This window comes from Balaenoptera physalus (assembly GCF_965194825.1).
Source record: "Balaenoptera physalus genome assembly, chromosome: 14".
Taxonomy (NCBI): Eukaryota; Metazoa; Chordata; class Mammalia; order Artiodactyla; family Balaenopteridae; genus Balaenoptera; species Balaenoptera physalus.
Genome location: NC_138893.1, coordinates 7,923,328 through 7,939,398, shown reverse-complemented (window position 1 = coordinate 7,939,398; position 16,071 = coordinate 7,923,328). Strand labels below are relative to the sequence as shown.

General features: G+C 33.3%; 1 long non-coding RNA gene across 1 annotated transcript in view; it reads right to left on the bottom strand.

The window, feature by feature from the left end:
- Positions 1 to 16,071, bottom strand: part of LOC309643161 — a 468,256-nt gene that overhangs the window by 15,824 nt on the left and 436,361 nt on the right. The gene's annotated exons all lie outside the window — the stretch shown is intronic.

Below are 16,071 nucleotides of genomic sequence, written 5' to 3'. Positions count from 1 at the left end.
AAAAGGAAAATAAGATCAAGAATAAAGAGAAAAAATAATCAGTTTAACAGAGTCAGAATTGGCACAGATGTTGGAATTGAGAGTGAAAGCCTTTAAACCAGTCATTAAAAATATTTTCCTAAATAGTACTTTTTTTCTCCCATCCAGATATTTGTACTATTATTGCCTTTTGTTTTATTTTTTATATATGTTATTCATTGTACACTCCATGGTTATTATTTTTAAACAAAGAGTCAATTTAAATGAAAAGAAAAAAATCTTGTATGTAGTTATCATTTCTGATGTTCTTCAATCCTTTGTATAGATGAATATTTCCATCTGGCATAATCTTCCTTCTGTCTGTAATCCAGTATTGTTATGGTAGAAATCTGTGATTGTGATGCTAAAGTATGTGGGAGGTGAAGCATTCTATAATCTTCTATATGGGTCTTAGTCTTTTGAAGTCCTATGTCCCTAGGTTATAACCTTCACAAGTGTGAATCAGGAAGCCTGAAGGGGACTGGAGATGGGTAAATGCCCTTTCCGCCATGTGAGACAAGGCTCTGGTAAAGTTTTCTCCATGGAGAGTAGGCTTTTCTTCATGATTACACTCCACTTTTCCCTCCTCCTGCCAGAGCCAGTAGGGGATTTTTTCTCTCTGCTCTTCACAGTGAGAAATTATGTTTTACCTGGAGGTAAAACCCACAGAAGTGTGGAGGCCTCCTAAGACTACGAGAGTTTCCTTTATGCAAGGTCAACAGGAATTTGTCAAAATGATCATGTAAGTGTTCTTAACTGTTTATTGCTCCAGTGGCTTCTGATCAAGATTAGATGATATTGTCTATGTTCTATGTATTTGCCTGACTCTCCAGAATTTTAGGTGGTAGTTTACTTTGCTACTTTAATTCTCTGTTAATTTCAAGAAAAATCATTGATAATTAATTTGTTCAACTTTTACTTGTTCTAGGGATATGTATGATGACTTCTAAGGTCTTTACTTGTTGGACCTGAAACCAGCAGGTAACACCCTGCTGATAGGGTATTATTGGATATTACTGGTGTTACTGGATACCCAGTCTCCAAGTTGGATGACATTCTCAGTTGACTAAGCTCAAGTAGGGGAATTACTTAGAAGTAAACAGAGCCCTAACAGGCATGCAAGCTTACTCACAGTTTAGTCAATACATGACTGAATTAAGGCAATCAGTTCCTCATTCTATCTGCCTAGGAAAGAAGGGTGAAACTGACAACACTAAAAAGTGAAGTAGATAAATGTGAACTTAAGATAGGAGATTTTAGCATATTTTTTTCAGTAACTGAGAGGAGAAAAAAAGAAATTAAACAAAAATCATTTGAGGGAATCTAGGAAGATGGAGTAGGAAGCATCAGAAATCTGTCTTCCCACCTAGACAACAATTGCACTGACAGAATCTGCCTGGTGCAACTATTTTAGAACTCTGGATGTTATTGAAGTTTCCAGGGGAAGGCTTGGACAGTAAGTCACAGTTAAATTTGGTCAATTTTAACACTTAACACAGTAGCAGCTATTTAATTCCTACACCAGGCAAATGTGTACATGTTCCTGGAGCAGCCTGCACACACCTTGTAGGAACCAGGGTGGGCAAAAAGGACTCTGTTCTTTAAATACTAGGACTCTCTGATGACTGATTGTTGTTTCTGATCACGAGATTCAGACAAAGAGGGGACAGCCATTGTTTTTGCACCTGCGCCCATTGTTGCAAGCCCTTTCCCCTCTGGCTGAAGTGACTTCTAGGGGATTTAAGGGCCAGCACATTTCTTCTATCTTCATTTTTCTCTTTTTCCCTTTTGGGAGCCAGACATTAAAGACCAAGACATTTAAAGTTGACTGCATTAGTAGAGGAAATTAGACAGACACTGTGCATGACTATGGGAAAGCACAGACTCAGAAAAGACCTGAGAAGACCTTAAGTTTACACTTAAGGCCAATCTTCAGCACCAAGACAGTCTACAACAATAAGACAAACAAGCAAACAAACAAAATACCCGACAACAAACTCTGAGGAAAGGGGTGAATCTGATTTCCAGATTTACCACATTATTCAATTCAGATATTCAGTTTTAAACAAAAAAATTCAAAGCATACAAAGAAACAGGAAAATATGGTTCATTCAAAGGAAAAAAAAAAATAAACCAACAAAAACTGTCCCTGAAAAATACCTGACCATGAATCTTCTAGACAAAGATGTTAAAACAACTACCTTAAAGACATCTGAAGAACTAAAGGACAACATGGAGAAAGTCAAGAAAATGATGTATGAACAGACAGAAATATCAATAAAGAGACAGAAAACATAATGAACCAAAAAGAAATTTGGAACTGAAAAGTGCAATGACTGATATAAAAAAATTCACTAGAGGGATTCAAAGTCAGATTTGAGCAGGCAGAAAAAGGAATCAGTGAACTTGAAGACAAGATGATGAAAATTATCAGGTCTGAGGAACAGCAAACAAAAAGACTGAACAAAAGTGAATAGAGCCTAAGGGACCTGTAGGACTCCATCAAGTGGACCAACATATGTGTTGTGGGAGTCCCAGCGTGGGATGTAGAGAGAAAAAACAGAATATTTTAAAAAATAATGGCTGAAATCTTCCCATATTTGAAGAAAGATGTGAATATAAGCATCCAAGAAGCTTAATGAACTCCAAGTAGGATGAACTCAAAGAGACCCACAATGACACATGGTAATGAAACTGCTGAAAGACAAGGACAAAAAGAATTTTGGAAGGAGCAAGAGAGAAGTGAATTATCCCATACAATCAGTAAGATTATCAGTAAGATTATCAATAGGTTCTCATTAAAATCTTTGTAGACCAGCAGGAAGTGGAATTATATATATTCAAAATGCTAAAAGAAAAAAAAAGAACTATTAACCATGAATCCTATATCCAGCAAAACTGTCCTTCAAAAGTGAGGGTACTCCCAGGTAAACAAGAGCTGAGGGAGATCACTACCATTAGATCTGCCCTGCAAGAATGCTAAGGGAGCTCCTTCAGGATGAAAGGACACCAGACAGTAACTTGAAGCCATATGAAGAAATAAAGATTTCAGTAAAGGTAAATAAATTGGAAATTATAAAAGCTAGTATTATTGTAACAATGATGTGTAACTCTACTTTTTGTTTTTTACATGAATTGAGAGACTAATACATTAAAAAGTAAAAGATATACTAGTCTAAAAGTTAGTATTTTCATAACTTTGGTTTGTAACTTCTCATTTTATTTTCTACACAATATAAGAGATGGATGCATTAAAATTATTAGTTTATATTTTTGAGAAACAAGTTGTAAACATGTAATTTTGTGACATCAAGAACTGAAAGGGGTGGGGATGGAGCTATTAAAGGAGCAGAGCTTTCATATGTTATTGAAGTTAAGTTGGTATAAATGCAAATTAGACTGTTATAACTTTATGATACTAAATCCAATCCCCATGGTATCCACAAAGAAAATAGCTAAATAATACAGTAAGTCCCCTACATACCTTCAGGTTGCAAACTTTCAAAGTTGTGAACGTGTGTTCGCATGTCCAATCACATAAGTTAGTTCATGTGTCTGGCACACACTGTCATGCGCATGCATCCTCTACAAGTGGTTGTGCTTTTGTGTACTATACTGTACAGAGTACAGTAGTACAGTATCTTTATTTCAAGCCCAGGATGTCCAGAAGCAAGCGTAAAAGCAGCGGTGATATAGCTGGTACTACTGTACTTCTCAAGGTACTGTACTGCAAGAGTAAAAATGTTGCCCTTATTTTTTGTGTTTGTTTTTTGTGTTTGTTTTATTATTTCTGTGAAAAGTGTTATAAACCTATACAGTACAGTACTATATAGCCAATTGTGTTAGTTGGGTACCTAGGCTAACTTTGTTGGACTTATGAACAAATTGGACTTACAAATGTGCCCTTGGAATGGAACTCATTTGTATGTAAGGGAGTTACTGTATACACAAAAGTAAATTAGAAAGAAATTTAAATGTTTTATTACCAAAAAAATCAACTGAACACAAAAGAAGGCAGTAGTGCAGGAAATGAGGGGGAAAAAAAGCTGTAAGACATGGAAAACAAAGAGTACACAACAAGTCCCTCATCAGCAATCAACTTAAATATGAATAGATTAAACACTCCAAAAGTCAGAGATTTACAAAGTATATTTTAAAAAATTGTTCCATCTATATACTGTCTATAAGAGTCTCACTTTAGATCCAAAGACACAAATAGTTTGAAAGTAAAAGGATGGAAAAGGATATGATGTGTAAATAGTAACCAAAAGAAAGCAGGGATAGATATGTCAATATCAGGTAAAAGAGACTTTAAATGAAAAAAAAATTACAAGACACAAAGAAGGACATTTTGTATAATACAAGTTCAATACAGCTAGAAGATTAAACAATTATAAACTTTTATGCACATAATAACATATCATTAAAATAATTAAAGCAAATTTGACAGAAGTAAAGGAAGAAATACATGGTTCTACAATAATAGTTGGAGACTTCAGTCGACTACTCACAATAATACATAGAAAAACCTGATGGAAGGTAAGTGAGGAAATAGAGAACTTGAGTAGCATGATAAATAACTAGTTCTAAAAGACATATACAGAACACTCTACTCAAACAACAACAGAATACACATTCTTTTCAAGTGCACATGGAACATTTTCTAGTATGTACCATGTGTTAGGCCACAAATTAAGTCCCAAGAGATTTTAAAAGATAGATATTATTCGAAGTATCTTCTCCAACCACAAGATGAAATAAAAAATCAATAACAAAAGAAAAACAAAACTTCACAGATTTATAAGTTAAGCAACACAAAAACTTTTAAATAACAAATGAATCAATGAAGAAATCACAAGGGAAATTAGAAAATACTTAGAGATGAATGAAAATCAAAATATAACATACCAAAACTTACAGACAGAGAGTAAGCAGTGCTAAGGGGGAAATTATAGGTTTAAACAATTACATTAAAAAAAACTAAAACCTCAAATCAACAACCTAACTTTGTAGCTTAAAGAATTAAAAAAGAATAACAAACTATACCCAAAGTCCTTAGAAAGAAGGAAATAATAAAGATTAGCATAAGTATAAACAAAATAGAGAATCGAAAAATCATAGAGAAAAATCAAGAAAACCAAAAGTTGGTTCTCTGAAAAAATCAACAAAAGTAACAGACCTTTAGCTAAATGGACTAAAAAAAAGGAGAAAATATTCAAATTACTAAAATCAGAAATCAAGTTGTGGATTTTGCTACTGATTCTACAGAAATAAAAGGATTATAAAAGAGTACTGTGAGCATTGTAATCCAACAAACTGGAAAACCCAGATGAAATAGACAAACTCCTAAAAACACAAAACCAACCAATATGAATGTGTGAAGAAATAGAAAATCTGCACAGACCTATTACTAGTTAGGTGATTGAATCAATAATCAAAAACTTCCCAACAAAATAAGTCTTGGACCTGATGGTAAATTCTACTAACATTTCAAGAAGAAGTAATATCAATCTTTCCCAAACTTTTCCAAAAAACTGAAGAGAGAGAACACCAAAAAGTAAATTAAGAAAACAATTCCATTTACAATTTCATCAACAAGAAAAAATATACTAAGGAATTAACTTACAAGGTAAATGATTTGCACAATTGAAAACTACAAACCTTGCTAAAAGAAATAGAAGAAGACATAAATAAATAGAAACACAACCAGTGTTCAGGGATTAGAAGTCTTAATATTGTTAAGATGTCAATACTACCCAAAACAATATATAGATTCAATTCAATCCCTATCAAAATCCCAATGATATTTTTGCAGATATAGGAAAACTCATCATAAAACTCATATGGAATCTTACAGAACCCTGAGTGGCCTAAACAATCCTGAAAAAGAAGAACAGAGCTGGAGGACTCACACTTACTGATTTCAAAACTTACTACAAAACTACAGTAATCCAAAGAGTGTGGTACTGGCATCAAGACAGACATTTAGACTAATGGAATAGAATACAGTTCAGAAATAAATCCTGACATATACAACAACAAATTCACTTCTATGACTCTACCAAACATAAATGAGGCCATAACTCATCAACAGACATTTACATTAATGTTTATAGTGGCTTCATTGTTTAGAGACAAAACCGGGAATCAATTAAAGTGTATATCAACAGTAAAATGGATAAATACATTTTAGTATACTCATTAAAGCAAATGCTAAACATCAATGAAAAGGAATGAGGTAATACTTTGTCTACTGCATGATAATATTTAGTATGTGCTTTATAATCCAATTTATATAAAGTCCAACAAGTATAACTATTTATGACTTTAGTGTTCAGAATATTGTTTACGTTTGCAGACAAGTTAACTGTGATGAGCATTAGAGTAGCCTCTGGGTATTGAAAATATTTTATATGGTTGTAAGGCTTTGTTTACCTTGTAAAAAATTACTGGGCTGTAGATTTATGATATGTGCAATTTATTATATGTATGTTATACATCAAATAAAATATTACAAAGTTTTCCTGGTCTGTATTCACTCAGCCATGTTTTTCATAGGGGCAATGAAAGCAAATATCTCTAAAGGCTGGTGAAATAACATGTACCATGTAGGTTCGACATACTGTGCGCAGATCCAGCCAAATGCTGTCATGAAAGATTTTGAATCCAGTATAGCCGTATTTTCTAATACATTAAAGAAGTTATAAATCTTAGATTTTTTTTTTTTTGTGAAAGAGTCTGTTTATCCCCCCAAACAGTATGTCAGCACAAAAATTATGAAATATGTTTTATACAGGGGCAAATGTTTTATGCTCATTGTGACCTTGGTATAATCATTAAAATCCTGAAAATAGATCTCTTTCTTTTGTAATTGTTTTTGGAAGAAATTTATACCTGCCCTTTTGTATTTGCTTAGGCAACCTCTGGACAGTATTAGGGAGGTTTTTTTGTTTGTTTGTTTTTTTTATCATGGCATGTTTCCCCCTCTCGTACCTTGGCTTTCACAAGTCATTTTCATCCTTTTCCCAGGTTAGCTGACTGTCAATGAATGCCGCTCTGTACTGAATCATCAATATGGAATGGTTGCAATCCAATTACTTGTCAGGGAATATAACCTCAAATCTGCTATTGCTCAATATTTATGAAAAGCACAGTTGAGAGAACACAATATTTATGGGAAAATTTCTGAATGGTAAGCAGTAGACTCATATCTCTAAATGCTCTAACAGCTACCCATAAATTATTCTATAGTATAAGTGCACTAGCAGCTTAGACCACATAATTTTACCACCTCCTAGTACAACAGCATTTACAGAATTGCCTTTTGGTGAAATGCCATCATCATACAGTGAGGGATAGTAAAAGAAACATCCCTAAGTTAGTTGTTGCTTTGATGTTACATACCACTTTTTCTGTGACCGATCCCCCAGAGAAATGTCTCTCTGATCCCCATATCAGAAAAAGGTGTGCATGGTAACTGGATTGCTTTTGAGTCATGCACTCCCTGATTCATACGCTTCCTTGCTTCTCAAAAGAAGGGTCCTGGAACTATATCCATGTACAGAAAACCAGAGAATAAATATTGAATATGGATATTTTCCCTGGAAAATTAATTTCACTCAAATATTTAGAAAAAGCATTTTGAATTTTTGTGCTCTCAAAACACTTTGTCACACATGGACATAAATAAATTAATCAAAATTCTTCATGTCTTCAGTTTGATAATTCACTACTTTTGGTTTGTAGTTTATTTTGTTCCACAAACATCTTAAAAGCATAAATTTAAAGCATAAGCTTAAAGCCAGAAAAAACACACAAGATAATTTAGAATATAAAGAAGATACAGAATAATAAAGTTTAGGACAGACATGGACTAGTTCCTGATGTAACTTCCAAAAATTTCAACGAGGAATATAAAAGCATTAATCAAGGGCTTCCCTGGTGGTGCAGTGGTTAAGAATCTGCCTGCCAATGTAGGGGACACGGGTTTGAGCCCTGGTCCGGGAAGATCCCACATGCCGCGGAGCAACTAAGCCCGTGTGCCACAACTACTGAGCCTGTGCTCTAGAGCCCGAGAGCCACAACTACTGAAGCCCACGCACCTAGAGCCTGTGCTCCACAACAAGAGAAGTCACCACAATTAGAAGTCCATGCACCACAACGAAGAGTAGCCCCTGCTCGCTCCAACTAGAGAAAGCCCGTGCACAGCAACGAAGGCCCAACACAGCCATAAATAAATAAATAAATTTATTTTTTTAAAAAAGCATTAATCAATTATACCGAGACATTTGGTGTAAAACATACTCAAATGCTTACATAAAATATGTATTGAAGTAAGAATGAACTCTGATTCCACTTATACTAAAAACCCTGAAGTCTGACAACCTGAATACATAGTTCTTCAAATATAACTATTTAGCACTTTTTGGCTTCTGGTGCAAAGAAGGACTAAGCAAGTATATTTATGGTAATAGTAAAGAATGACTTCCACAATTGTCATTTTACCATATACTACTTCAAGCTGGAAATTTCACTTACCCACTACAAAACAGAGTGGTGACTATTCTGAATTCACAGGAAAAGATTACTGAATTAAAACTTCAGTGTGAGAGGTAATGAAAACAAGAGGATAGTAAAGGCTTCAAAAGACTAAGAATAGGATACTAACAATATGTTGGAATCTTATTAGAATCAAACATCACAGTAACAAAACTGAATGCAAAAGGATCTATATATTGATTGCTCAGGGCATGTAATTATGAACACATGAATGCAAAACAAATCAAATCAGGCAAAATAGACATTGCCATATACAAAGTCAGAAGTTAACTTCCTTTCCAAATTTTCCTCAAAAAATACTCAGGGATATATTCCCTCAAATAGTAAAGGAATGTAAAGTGATAGATATACTAAATGTAAGAGCCCATAGATTTCCCAAAGTGGAAGAAAAATAAATCTTAGGGTTACAGCTGAGTAGCAAGGTCCCCATGCATGCAGTCAATTGAAATTTAAAAAGCAGGTCATGGGATGCCTAGGCAAAAAAATAAATTTGTGTAATAAAAGTTATGAGGAAGAAACTAGATACTATTAGTGATCAGATGAAGTAATAAATTCCCAAGTCAATAAGAAAGTTAGAAAGGCAATTGAAAAATCCAGAAAAATTAATTCGATGTCAAATAATGTTTCAATTATAAATCAAAGTAAACTATGATACAATTTTGAACAATTTGAAGAATGCAAGACAGAATGCACTTAAATTTTTTCCCTTGGTCATTCACTTAGAGTAACAGATTTAGGTGATTTTGGCTAAATCCCCTTTTCTGCTGTTTTAATGTCATATTTTATCCATAAATTAATGTTTATATCACATAATAGTGTAAATACCATTCACTCATTTTCCCCTTAGAATGAACCTATAGGAAAAACAAAGATTGAATTACAGTTACTGATCAGAATATAAATGTTATAAATAACATGTTCAATGTTGTTGAAATAATATTGTAACAGCTGGTAAGTGAAGAAGCCATTGCAGAGGGAAAGGAAACTGCAGGCATATACATTCCATTGTCATGCTTAAGAAAACACTGAAATATAATTTCTAAAGTTGACCGATTAAGAAATAATTCTAAAATATACCATATAAATAAAAATAATGTCAGAACACATAAAATTTGAGAGCAGTGAATGAAGAAATGGAAATAGTTTCTATGAGTAAATTCCTGTTATTAAATTTCTTATTATTCCAGTTAGCAAATATCCAAAATTAAGATATGGACATATATGCATGCTACATAAATTCCACCAAGAGATTAAAACAATAACTTTTAAAAGTGGTTAATTTTAAGAGGATAGAATTGAGAATGATACAGGTCAGACATTTTTATTTATAACTTTATACCCCTTAGTTCTGTTTAATCCTTTTTTATCCATTTGAATATGTTACTCAACATCAAAAATTGTTTATGAAGCATGAAAATTTTGACTACTACTATTACAACAAGCATAAAAGAAGAATATTTGTTTGCTATTTCCTTCCAGATGAATTATAAAAGCATCATGGCAGATAATGTTACCACAATAAAAGAATAGCTGGTGAAACCTGGGGCTATAGATGTGGTTCCATTGAATATGAGTGCATAATGCTATCAAAATGCTTTTTAATATACTCCTAAGACATAAGACACATTTAAATTATTGATTATTAAATGAAGGATAACATTTTTTACATCAAAGTTTATGAAAGCATTAGTGATCAGACATTTAATAAATGTTTAATGAAGATATATTTTATATACAGTGCTCCATTATAAAATCAATGATGAACACACTTTCAAACTATATAATTTAAAATCACTTTAAAAATAATATGTGGATGTGTCTGCAGATGGGCCTAGTACAAGAGGTATAGTACATTTCAACAGCATTTGCAGACAAAGGTACCAGCTGCCTCTACATGAGTTGTGTAAACAGTTTACTTCCAGGCATTTACTTTAGGTTTCCACATGTGGAAAATATCAGTGCTATTGTAAAAATGTTACAGTCTGTTAAAATCAGTGAGTGATTTATTGATCTTTGTGAAGCTTTCTATGAACAAATGGGAAACAACTGAGATGACTTATTCTAATATAATAGTTAAATAACATGATCAGTCAGTCAATTGTCTTCAGTGAAAATCCTTTGATGAGTATTTCTCTGAGACAGTAAAAAACAAAACAAAACAAAACCTTAACTATTGAATCATGGAACCTCTGATTGAATCATACGGCAGAATAAACTTGATCTCCAGTCAACAAAATGCACTTCTTAATACTTTGCTAAAACTATGCAATGAGCTTCTCTTTCTCAAGGTACTACTCAGAGAAGCCTTTCTCATATTGAGCAACTATAATTGGGTATAAAAATGTATTTAACTTTTTTCATGGATGATTTAGCAGGGAGAAAAATAGGAAATATTCTTAGAGGTAAAAGAAAGAAAAAGGAAGGGGGGAAGGAAAGAAAGAAGGAAGGATGAAAGGAAGGAGAAAAAAGTGTGAATTCAGAAAGGTAAATTGGCATAGAGCCCATTAACGTTCCGAGGTTACCTGCCAAAGGTGGAGTACAAACCATAATCCAAACGCTAACCTGGGACACAGAAGACAAAGCCTGGTGTCTAGGGTGTGGGAGCTCAGGTCGGCAGTTCTTATATAAAAGCAGCTACCTCAAAGGGTGAGACAGCACACCAACGGGGGAACTGGAAACCAAAATTGAGAGAAACAGAGAGTATTCTAGACTTTCTCTACCTATTACTTACTTATTACTTTACTTCGGTACTTTGGGGTTGGATTGTTCATGTGCATTTTGTAGTCATCTAAGAATGTGGTGAAATTTGTAATCTGATTTTGCTTTACCACACATGGACTTTCTTCTTTCCAGGATTTTCCCTTTTAGTAACCAAGCTCTAAGGCAGCCCCAAACTCTAACTTCTCAGGCAAATAAGATGTCTGATTTTTATGTGAGTGTTCTCTCTCTGTGGGCCCAAATTTGGAAGTGCATTCAGTGAGCCAGCCAATTAAATGTAGGTTTTATTTTACCTAGAGTGATTCTCTTCTTTCTAGGATGGCATTACCTCCAGTTCTTACCTTTTACTCACTCTTTAATGTCTTCAAGGAGTTATTTTTCATATTTTTCCCTAATTTTGTATTGTCTCTTAAATAAGTTCCTTTGCCATTAGAGAAGTAGAATACTATCTCCTTTTTAAAAATTAATTAATTAATTTATTTGGCCATGCAGCATGCAGGATCCTAGTTCCCCAACCAAGGAGCGAACCCGTGACCCCTGCAGTGGGAAGGCAGAGTACCAACCACAGGACCGCCAGGGAAGTCCCATTATCTCCTTTTTTAAAGCTGTGTTGTCCTTTCTAGAGTAACACAGATATAATTAAATTGCTCTCACTTTAAGCACAATTTAATGACGGACACAATTTCAATTACATAAATATATAATATCAATGCTAAACACTATTTTCAATTACTATGATGCTTAAAGAAAACAGTAAACATATGGTCCTAGATCTTGAGAACATAAATATATATATAATGCAATTTATCATTTCCTTTAAATATCAAACATTTGCTATTTTCTGAATTATAAATAATTTTCCTCTTATCAGACTGTTTTGCTGAAGGATGGGTGATTTGTGAAGCAAAGTAAATCTGTAAGGTCATTATAAACAGCTTCTAGAAGATGGTGAGGGAGGTAATCCAAAAAGACAAAAGAAAACTGCTGTTTTTTCAAAAATTATTGAAAATCATCTTCTGTACCATGGTGCTTAGTGTAAAAACATTTACTTTCCTATTCTAATTTTCTAAACAACATGCTGATTTTATATGGCTCGACTGATGCAGAAGTAATTGATAATTCAGAAGAATATATTATATAATACAAAGTACTTGAACATCTTAACTTTTTTGTCTCAGTCTAGGTAATCACCTAGATTTTTTCTTCTTACATTACAGTTCCTTAATATGGATTAAATAACTGAATATTTGCAGTGATACTCTCTTCAACTACATAAATATACACTATTGGTTATTAAAATATATATTCTGATAAGCTCCCCAACCTCAGAATTCAGAGTGGAATCTCTGAGCTAAATTCTTTTTTCAATTTTTTGTTAATGAGGAATAAGGTGAAAATTAATGTGATGAACAGTGATGCAAGAGAAAGTTAACACCAAATAATTATTTAAAGTCTTGTTAAAAAAAAAAAGAAGTTTTTGCTTTAGCAATGATAGGGGAGGGATATGAAGAGTAGTATCGTTTTTAATTTAATGTCAACTGCTCTTTAGTTGTATAAGCAGAAGTATCTCCATCTAAACCTTGCCTATCCTTTTACAATTACTAATTAGAAGCAAGCTTCTTGAAGATGCTCATTATTAGCCAGGGTTCTTAGTTCCTCACGATTGCTCCATAATAGCCAGGAAAACTGAGAACAGCAGTTCATAGACGTGTATCCAAAGACAAATAAATGAATAAGCTCTGTTTTATTCTGTAGAGTTTGTCCTGTGAAAATATCACTTGCATCACTTTTGGGCAGAGATGCCACAGAGGACAGAGCTCCCACAACTAAGGTGAGCTGCTGCCAGAATTTCTGTCACTTCCATCCATAAGAATCTGAGTAGATGCAGACATCAGGTAAGAAAGATATCAAGAAGTAGCTGCTGCATTGTAGAAATTCAAATTCTGGAGAGAAAAACATGTGATAGACAAAGCTTGTCACATGATATAGGCGTGCTGGGAAAGTACTTGGCTCCTTCAAACTTTACAGTGGCAGGCAGGCTCCCCCCTTCATAAAGTGGGGAATTCCCAAAGCAGAAAATGTGATTCAGATGCTACGTAGTCAAAAAGAATGGCAAATCTCCACAGTGGGTGCTCTAGATTAAATTAAATGCATCACTGACTAAAACTAATTCCAAATAATAATACCACAAGCTTAAACTTAATTTAAAAAATCTAACTGCCTTTAATTTTGTTTTAAAGGAAGTCCATTGAAATAATTTTCATAAAGAATGATGTATTGCTCAGGAACTTTTTGATAGTAATAACGCATTTGGTTCATAGGAAAACATGTTATTCAAAGGGAAGTATCTGTTGGTTCTTTGGCAGTGGTTCCCCTATGCAAAGTCTTTTTTTAAAAAAAAATGTTTTTTCTGCAAGCACATCTGTGAGTTTTTATATTTCTAGTTTGAAAGGTTTTCTTTTTGTTTGGTTATTCTTATCTGTAAGTTCTTCATCAAGACAAGCACAAGTATATGTTGATGGTAAGAACATATAATGGGCTTCCTTACATTGAACTGGCTATGCTTAATCATTCTATTAAATCAGTATACTACCCAGACTCTGCAATTTCAACTATGCCTATGTAGACCTTTGTTTATATGAATCCCTACCTCACTATAGGTGAAAAGTATCTCTGTTTTGCAGATGTCCAAATTAATCTATTGTATTTCATTTAATCTGCTGGATAATGATGATTTTTTTTTTAAGTTCCCTAACAGCATTGCTTATTAAGTATGAAATGACCAGAAGGTTATCTAGAAGATGAAAGTCTGGCACCTAGCATGTAAAAGTCAGCCAAATATAAAAGAGAAGTTATTTAAAAATAAGCGGAGTCAAATTTCTATGGATTTGTTGAGCACTATATCAATTTCCTTTTCAGTTCCTTGTTTTGAATTTTGTCTATATAACAATTCTAACTTAAAAATAGATATACCTTCTTTTAAAACAATATAAATATTAAATATTTTATGCAAGGAAATATTCAACAAGGATTTGTAAAAGATGGTAATATTCCCAAATAAAGAGGTGGAAGACATAGACTCTAAATTAATCATTCCCTCATGAATTCTAGGAACACATCCTGCTAATCTTCTCTGATATATAATTACATTTGCTCAAACCTGTCCTAAAGGTTGGCTTCATTGAATTTAACTTTCATGCTGTCCATTTTCACCTTCACAGCCCATGTCTTTTTGCCTTTAAGCCTAATCAATATTTTTAGTCCCATATTTCTCAAATTCCTAATGCTTACCCCAATCTAAATCATGGATCTCATTGACTTTACATTCTAATGATGAAGATCTCCCTCCAAGCCATGTAAAAGTTCATTACAGGAAGCACTGTCTGAAATACTGACGGCTTTTATACTATTGAAATAACGAGATCACAATGCAGTTAAAAGGATTGATTCCACAATTCTCAAAACTTTGTTCCTGAAAATAAGAGTGTTTTGTTATTGTTTTTGAAAATCACTGAAAACACTAACATAATATGCTCAAGACACTTCTTTCATGGGAAGAGGAATTGGTATGGGGTGTTTACAAACCATAAAATTATAACACATAGAAAAGAATCCTGATATCCTGGATTAGGAGAACTTTAAGGTAAATCTTTAAACATTAGGTAAAGGAGAAGAGGAGGACACAAAAATAATCAGTTTTCTACTAGTTGCTCAAATTGCCTCCATTGTCCCTTACATAGTTGTTTTATTTTCCAACTAGTCCATAAACTCTTAAACTTTTTTTTTAAAGATTTTTAAATTTTTGATGTGGACCATTTTTAAAGTCTTTATTGAATTTGTTACTATATTGCTTCTGTTTTATGCTTTTTGGTTTTTCTGGTCACGAAGCATGTGGGATCTTAGCTCCCTGACCAGGGACTGAACCCACAACCCCTGCACTGGAAGGCAAAGTCTTAACCACCGGACCACCAGGGACATCCCTTAAACTTTTGACTCTATATATCATCACCTGCCGTGTTACTGAGAATACAGTAAACAAAATGTTTGCTTGTCTATTATCTAATTTATTTATACTTGAAGTAAGACTTTTTTTTTTAACTTCAGTTTCATCCAAGTCCATAGCCCAGCTCATGCAGATAGAAAGGTTTGGGTATTACATGATAAACCTTGGAATTACACTCACTTTAGCCCAATCCCAGCCTCACCAGTTCTAGATGAGAAATACTGCACAAATTAGTAAACTTGCATGAACTGTTTTCAGAAATGGGATGATTATTTGTTTTTTTATTTATTTGTCCCTGAACTTTATTTAGAAAATGAAGACTAGAACATTTTCTTTGCAATATAAACTTGAGGATTGAGATGGCTTATGCTCTGATAATAGCATTAGTATTATTTCTTCTGTTATTATTTATTACGGTATGGTACAAAAATAGCATTTTGGGGGTTGAGCTAACGAAATACTTTTATTATTTATTGTTCTCTGAACAAGGACATATCATGTGGGTGAATGATAAATTCTCTAAACTTTATGTTTTAATTATAGTATAGAGTTAAATACTTCCTGTCAGCATTTCAGGAAAATTCTCTTACATAACCAAAGTACAACTAAAATTAGGAAGCAATATAATGAATAATACTACTATCTAATATAAAGATTATACTCAAATTTTGTGAACTGTTTCAATAACATCATTTATAGTGATTCTCTTTTTTTAATTAGAATCAAATCCATGGAAATATACCACATTTATCACATCCCTATGGTCTCTGTTA